Raw genomic sequence first — 8,578 nt, 5'->3', positions numbered from 1 at the left:
ATTCTGCTCCCATTGATGCAATTTCCAGTGGATATTTTACATCTTCCCCTCATCCCTTCTACTATGGAGTGCCTCAAAGTTCCATTCTTGAGCCTCTCTGTCTCCTATCGTCTCCCTCAGAACGTTCCTTGCTAGTTTTAACTTTGGAAATGGTTTCCATAATGGGGAACATGACAGCATTGGTCTGTTGAGTGCAGGTATACATCCTCTATCAGTGGTATATACTGGAAGTTTCAGAGGAAGGTTTTGTTCATCCAGGTGATTAGCTATAATCCAAAACATGAGATGTAACTAATCTTTCTTTTGCTATCACAGATGCAAAAGTTACTAACGGGCCACACACTTATTCAGCTACAGTATTTCTTCTTCTGACTCCCTGCAGTAGTAATTACAATACAGTATGAAGTAGTATTTCCTTTCATAATTTTAAAAATGTACAGACCCTGGATTTCACATCCCCTTTTTCCTATATCATTCTTAGACTCATTCTCAGCTGCCTCTCTCTCCCCTCTATTATCTGCCTCGATCCTAGATACACCATAACTTCATACCATTGAATGATTCAAAGAGAAAAAAATTCTCTTGCTAGATTACACGATTCAGTGTTCCATTTGTTTCACATAGCCATCACTCTCCTCAAATATTACTTTAATTTGCCCCCACAGCCAGAAATCCTGATGTTATTTTTGGTCCTGATCTCCTTTCTTCTCTGCCGTCATTGCCTGTGAAGGGAATTTTCCTCTTCTTGTCTCTGGAAGTACTAAGCTCTGTCAGTCTCTTCTCACTACCCCAGTAAAGATTCTTATGTCTGCCTTAATCATGGCCCATTTTACTCACTGCAATTCCCTGTCTGATGCTTTTTGAAAAGCTGTAGAAGTCTTTAGAAGATAGGCTCTGGATTTGCAGGAAAGCATATAAACCCCTAGCATTTTATTAATCCCTTAAGATTTATAAAACTCATAATTTTTTTTAAAAACACATCAGCACAGGAATGGGAATCTGATGACTGTTTTCTTACGAGGAAGCACCCCAGCCTACAGAACATCTAAACATTGGCATGGTAAAGGCTTCTAACACTATTCAACAGTTTCACTCTCCCTTGCTGTCCACTATCATGTACATTCAATATTTTCTCAACAGATGACCTGTTCAAAGAGGTGCTTATCACTTCTTGTAAGGTACTAGGACCCTGAGGGCTGGGAGGTTCCCCAGAGCTCAGGCTCCAGACCGAGCCTAGAAGTCAACACAGCAATGAAACAGCCCAAGCCCTGTGAGCCTGAGTCAGCTGGTGTGGGCCAGCAATGGGTTTTTCTTTTCTGTGTAGACATATCCTGAATGACCTCAGTGAGGCTGTTCAGATCTGACTTGGAGAGAGCCCTGCTGAGTTGTGTGGAGGCCAATGACAGAGTGGGTCATCTTTTGCCAGGCTCTCTGACCTTTGAACTATTGGGCTCTGGTATTGAGGGTGTGCCTTACTACAAATGGCATGAAATATGAACCCTCTGGCTCTGAGCAAAATAAGTATAGTATTAGGGAAATCTTTGACCCTTATTCTGATCATTTTCAGTATCTCTGATTCTAGTACAGATTTTGTAGAGCCTAATGATTTCTGTGCACCACAAACACATCCTGGATGGCTATTATGGGAGGAAAGTTGGTTTTTCAGAAAGATTTACATGATTCTCAGCTTGGAATACAATTGTTTATGACAATAAATCAATGGACTCCACTGATGTCATGCCATGCAAAATGACTTTGCGAGTTGGGGGAAAAAATTTTACAGAGAAGAGAAGGAGCAATAGCATTTCCCAGGCTACTTTGACCTTCTGAACAAGAACTGGAACTGGCATAGTAATTTAGATTCTAATCAGACTATCCCGTGTGTGGGCGTGCTCTGAGTCACAGCCATGATGTGCACTCGCTCCTAAAACAGGGCTTCCTAAATGTTTTTGTCAGTGTAACTTTGGTTTAGCTATCATTTGGCAGAATCCCATGCTGCGAATGGCTAAAAGCTCAGGCGGGAACCACGCCTTGTGGACAGAGCTGCTACCAACAACTCTGAAAGTTTTCAGATTTTTAATGAAGAAGCCACAACTCAAATTAAGAGGTTTATTTTCTCTCAACAAGTTGCCAACAGCCACATCGGTCAGGCTTCAAGTGGTCTTTGACAAAAGTTTGTCCATGCTGCAAATAAAGGTCTAATTTTTCCCGCTTGGCATTTACTGTATTTTTTTAATAGGTGCCTAATTACAAAAGACAACACAAACAATTCCAGGGACATTTACTGAGGACTTTTCAACCAAATGTAACTGCCTGGGCATTGTGCAAACAGGATATATTGACCATGGATACAGTTAATGACAGCAAAATACTTCAAGGAATCCTGCTCAGAGAAAAGTCTTTTTCTAGTGTTGTTACTATTACATAACTGGAAACAGAGAGAAACAGGCTTCAGTAAAAACCAGGTCACAGGTGCCACACACTGCTTTCTCTCTTTGAGATCCTGTTAATGGTGGTGATATTACCTTCTGCTTTAGTGAAATAAGCTTGAAAGAAACCCCATTCATTCTATTCTGTAGGAGTAGAAAGGAATGAATAACTCCACAGGCCATAGATCTAAGCTGGACCTTCCCTCCAAATGGAAACAGTGGTTCAAATTCTGCTCTCAGTTACCCCAGGTAAATCAGGAGCAACTCCAGTGACATCACACTAGGGTAACTGACAGCATAATCTGGCCCCAGGTGTCCATAGCAGAAACCTTTGCTAGATGAAGGGCCATGTCATAGCATGGTGAGAAAAAAAGGCAAGTCAGCAGAAGAGTTATGATGTGGACAGTACAGCAGACTGTACTAGTTGCTTCACTGCACAGCCAACTCTGCAGAATCAGCATGGGGTGTGATCAAGAAAACGTTGACCCCACCCACAAAGGGTGAAATACACCACAGTGAAGCAAGTCTTTCCAGTACTCCCAATGCAGGAGCTCAGTAAATCTGCAGAACAGTAAGAGCAGCAGGAAACAGATGCCCAACTGTACTGTGTGAAAGGTATGCTAGGAAGGCTAGGAAATAGACATTCATGAGCCCACATTTCCTTATAGGCTCTGTCTACACTATCCTTTTTTCTTAACATTAGCCTTTGGTGTTGTCAGGGTCCTGTCCCTCCCGGCCTGAACTCTGGGGTACAGATGTAGGGACCTGCATGAAAGACCCCCTACGTTTATATTCTACCAGCTTAGGTTAAAACTTCCCCAAGGCACAAATTCCTTTCCTTTTCCTTGGACTGTATTGCTGCCACCACCAAATGATTTACACAAAAATTCAGGGAAGGGTCACTTGGAATCCCTACCCCCCCCCCCCCAAAATATCTCCCCAAATGCCTTCACCCCCTTTCCTGGGGAGGCTTGAGAATAATATACCAACCAGTTGCCTTAGCAATGTGAGCACAGACCAGACCCTTTGTCTTCAGGACACTGAAATCAATCAGGTTCTTTAAAAAAAGAACTTTATTTAAAAGAAAAAAATAAAAGAATCACACCTGCAAAATCAGGTTGGAAGATAACTTTACAAGTTAATAAAAAGATTTAGAACATAGAGGATTCCCCTCTAGGCTCAGCTTCACAGTTACAAAAACAGGAAAGAAATTACCTCTGTAAATAAGAAAATTCACAAGCCAAAACAAAAGATAACCTAATGCACTTCCTTGCCCTGCTCACAGTTTCTGTGGTTTCAGATGGATTATTCCAGGTATATTTTCAGGAGATATTGTACCTGCTTGGCTTCTCCCTCCATCTGGAGAGGGAACAAAATACAGAACAAAAAACCCAAATCCTTCCCCTCCAGATTTGAAAGTATCTTCTTTCCTCATTGGTCCTTCTGGTCAGGTGCCAACTAGGTTATTTGTGGACTGTTTAACCCTTTACAGGTAAGGCAATCCAGTACAACTGCCAAGCAGGGATTTTTTTGCTACTGCATACATAAAGGTTGTTATGCTTCCCCCTATTCATGACAGGTGTGAATCTAGTATAGCCTAGCCACCGGCATTTTGAATGCTGTGTGACCCCTCCGCCCCCTAAAGCGGGTGTTAATGACCTGGTGGGTAAATCACAGGTGGACGTTGGTGGCCTGCCTGCACTGGCATTCTCACCCTTGCTACCATCAGAATAGCTCTGTATTGACAGGAGCAGCAGCAGCAGATTTTTAAGAAAAAAAAGTCTCGTGCAGGCAAGGCCCCTGTATCTCCCATATCCTTGGGGTACCTGAACAAAGTGCGCACAATCACAAGTCCCTTGGGAGGACTTTGACACTGCCTCAGAGTCCTTGTCTGGCCATGCTTGAGCCATTTCTTTAGGGCAAGTACAGTCAGCTTGTCTTCTGAATGCATTGAGCAGACGGTATTGATCACCTTAGCCTCAGAAGTTTTTCCACAGAGGCATGTCAATGGCACTTCATGCAGAAAGAGTCAACATTACTTACATTGTCTGTCCAATAATATTTCTCTGCAATCTTTGAATGGTACAATGTTCATTGTGCTTCCACCTCGGCTCCACTCCACCCATTGAGCATGCCCCGGTGGTTATAATCGGGCCTACAAATTTACCCTAATTGTGAGTTCAACCATGAAAAGTGAATAAGAGATCATAAAATATCATAGTAATAAATAACTACATATGCTGATGAGGAAAGTTGCAAAGGGGAGAAAAAAGAATCAATTAAACCAAACAAGGCGGTCTACTAATATTGGACAAGAATTGTGTTAAAATTATGCCTGGCAAACAAGAGAAGTGTAGGACCAGAAATCATTGAACCAATTGGTGTCAGAAATTAGATTTAAATGGTGGACAAAATACTAGATGGTCTATTCTGCCCATCGCTCCCTTTTGGGGTTCTTAAAAAGGGAAGACTTTGGGGGAAAGCTGGTTACCATTACACAGGCTACCTTAATGACTAAAGAAGGGGAAGGAATGCCAGCCCCACACCGCTGATCTCCTGGGACCCTGTCTCTAGCTATATCTTCTGTGGCCAAATCCTTTGGCCAGGTCACTTCTTTCCAGTTTTGTCCCCTTTTGGCATAACAAGAGTCCAGCTAAAAAATCCACACCCCCATCTAAAGGGAAGATCCTTCTACCTCTCTTGGGCTATGCTGAAGTTCTCTGCTTTTCACTCTTGCCCCTGGGGACTGCAGAGTTCTCTCTTTACTCCTTAGGCTGAATACAGCCTCCCAGGGCTTTTCTCTTGGAGGCCCTTCTTGCCTGTAGTTCCCTTGAGCCTGCCTTCACCAGGGCCCTATTCACAGAGAGGGTATTCTACTTGCTCTTCTCTCCTGGATCTCTTCCCTCTCCATGCACTTCTTCCTGACCCTTCCACAGCTGGGATCACTTACTGTTATTGAATTCCCAGATGAGGATCAGCTGGGGGTTAACTGCTATGTCACAGGAAAGGCTGAAACCAACTCCCTTTAAAGGGCCATCCAGCTGGTAGCATGGACCAATGGTGAATCTTTTTGGAAAAACTGAATGAAATCAATCATTTTTAAGTTATGTGAACATGGGGAAAATGTTGCACCTTTTAAACAAATTCTTGGGTCATTTTTTGTCTTTTGGTGACTCAGGTTTTTGGTTGGTTGGTTTTGTAGAGGGCTTATTTGGTCTGTTGCATTTTTGTGATCTATTCTCTTGAAAATACAAAAATAAACTTTTGGCACCTGCAATATAGAGGTGCTGTCATGCAGAACAAATGAACAGAGAATAGTAATATAAAATAAATCCAATGATTACTAGTTAAGAGCTATCAGTAACTAAAACACCTGGCTCTGCAGGAGGAAAAAATAGAAGAAACATCCCAATATAATTTTTAAAAACACTAGAACATCCATGAAATGGCTTTTCATATAGATACCACGTGGATAATACAGTTTACAAGATTCTGTCATGTGGTCTAAAGGATTTATTGCCACTCCTTTAGAAGGAACCACATAACTCTGTTGTGACTTTGAGAAGATCACATTGCACACAACAGCAGCAACTCCTGCTGTTAAAAGCCTTTATACCCCATCACACAATCACATTATCTTTCTCTTTCCTATAGCCACTTGTAATGAATCCTAATTAACAGAGGGTCAATGTTCTCTGCTATCATGATTCTACTGATATACATTGCCACACACACACTCTGCTTTCTGAGTTACTTAGGGTTCTTGATAAATATTGCTTCGATACATTTTTTCATTCCATTCAAATTCCATTTCTCTCAAAAGAAGCCTGGCTGGCAGGTTCAAAGGGGTGAGGAGGAAAGGAGTGGTTGAGACAGAGGAGAGTGCTGTGTTTTCAATTATTCTCAGATTCTTGGTTGCCCACACATAATTCCCCCTTTGAAGTTTTGATTCAGCAAAGTAACAATGGTGACAACAGTAAGAGTAGCATGAAAACCATGTATTTTAATAAATAACTAGCAGTCTGGATGAGCCTTGTACTGTAATTGTGCTTGAATGTGATGTTTGCAATGTGCAGGGATTTACTTTGGCATTTAACTAGTTTTGAGGCAACAAAGGCAGGAAGAGATGCTGAAAGCTTAAGTTCACTGCCACTGTTCCAGGACATTTTACCCCTCTGCTCCTGTCATACTTAACACACAGGTCAGTGACAAGGGCAAGACAAATATAGTGCATGCAGCATTTATCACTAGAAATTCCAGGCACAAACATGTCCCCTGCCTCCCAAGATAAGGCATGAAAGATCACAAAACTGCCTAAGATTTAAAGAGACAGGCATAGTTGTCACCTTTTAGGTATGGTTTCTCTCCCATGTCCTTGCCCTGTAACATTGTCTAACTGTTTTCTCTATGTGGAGAAACATTCACATACCTACGAAAACCATATCCCCTGATTAATCATGTGCTACGTTTCCAGTGATGGAGCCCCCAGTGCCTGGCTGCATTAGGGTACACCGAGGAAGGTGGACAAATGAAGTGATTACCTTCACTGTTTCTTTTAAAGAGGTTTAGCTAATATGTTGTTCTGAGAAAAGAATGGTACATAGAATACACATGGAAGTACTTGATCAATGCCAGAGAGACCCTACATTTCACATAATATATGCCGTCATGTGCCAGCAATGCCCCTCTGCTATGTACCTCAGCCAAACTGGACAGTCCCTACATAAAAGGATAAATGGACACAAATCAGATATTAGGAATGGCAATATATAAAAACCTGTAGGAAAAGACTTCAATCTCCCTGGACACACAATAGCAAAGTTAAAGGTAGCCATCCTGCAGCAAAAAAAACTTCAGGACCAGACTTCAAAGAGAAACTGCTGAGCTTCAGTTCATTTGCAAATTTGACACTGTCAGCTCAGGATTAAACAAAGACTATGAATGGCTAGCCAACAACAAAGCAGTTTCTCCTCCCTTGGTGTTCACACCTCAACTGCTAGAAGAGGACCTCATCCTCCCTGATTGAACTAACCTCGTTATCCCTAGCCTGATTCTTGCTTGCATATTTATACCTGCCTCTGGAAATTTTAACTACATGCATCTGACGAAGTGGGTATTCACTCACGAAAGCTTATGCTCCAATACATCTGTTAGTCTATAAGGTGCCACAGGACTTTTTGCTGCTTTTACAGATCCAGACTAACATAGCTACCCCTCTGATACCCTACATTTCAGAATACCTGGCTTTGAATTTTCCATCAATTATCACTAGCCCAGTTTGTTCTCTACAGCCATAAATGTTTTCCTTTACAGTTTTGATATGAGGAACTCAGCTCAAAGAGCATTACCTCACTTAGCACTATACACAAAAATAAGGCCATCGTCCCGAAGAGCTGCATACTCCTAAAGACTTAATACACTGATCAACCACAACAAAAATATCTTCTTTAACACACTTAAGCTGTAGTGTAGCTATAGCCTAAGTCGACAAAAATTATGTTGCTCAGGGGTTTGAATTAGCCACCCCACTGAGCGACATAACTTATGTCGAATTAAATGCCAGTATGGACAGTCCTATGTTGGCGGGAGAGCTTCTCCCACTGACATAGCTACGGCTGCTCACGGGGGCTGGAGGAATTAAGCCAATGGGAGAGCTCTCTCTTGTTGGCTTGCAGCCGCTACACCGATGCAGCTGTGCCACTGTAAACTCTCTAGTGTAGCCATAGCCTTAATCAGTTATCCTACAAAGTGCTGATCTCTGTGGCTCAATCCAGAAAGCACTTAATTTAGTGCATGACTGCTTTTCTAAATCAAGTTAGATTGTGCTGCACCTTGCAGGACTGAGCACTGTCCAGCTTGATTTGGAATATTCAGTCTTAATTTTGTTTTTTAATTGATTTGTCAAACATGCCAACTCCCTTTTTACAAAGCCAAGTAACTCCATTGACTTCAGTGGAGTTACTCCTGATTTAAACCACTGTGAGCACTGGAGGCTCCCTGTATTTCATCATTTGGAAGAAAAGGGTTCATTCCTCCATCAGTTCACCCCCTTTTGGTGCAGTCCTTGCTATAAAGATTTATCTGTGTACCTGCTGCAGATTCTACAGTGTACAGCATGTTGCAGCAGGCTTGCTCTTATATAAAATATT

This window comes from Dermochelys coriacea, chromosome 2 (assembly GCF_009764565.3).
Source record: "Dermochelys coriacea isolate rDerCor1 chromosome 2, rDerCor1.pri.v4, whole genome shotgun sequence".
Lineage (NCBI taxonomy): Eukaryota > Metazoa > Chordata > Testudines > Dermochelyidae > Dermochelys > Dermochelys coriacea.
Note: the sequence above shows the minus strand (reverse complement) of the source record.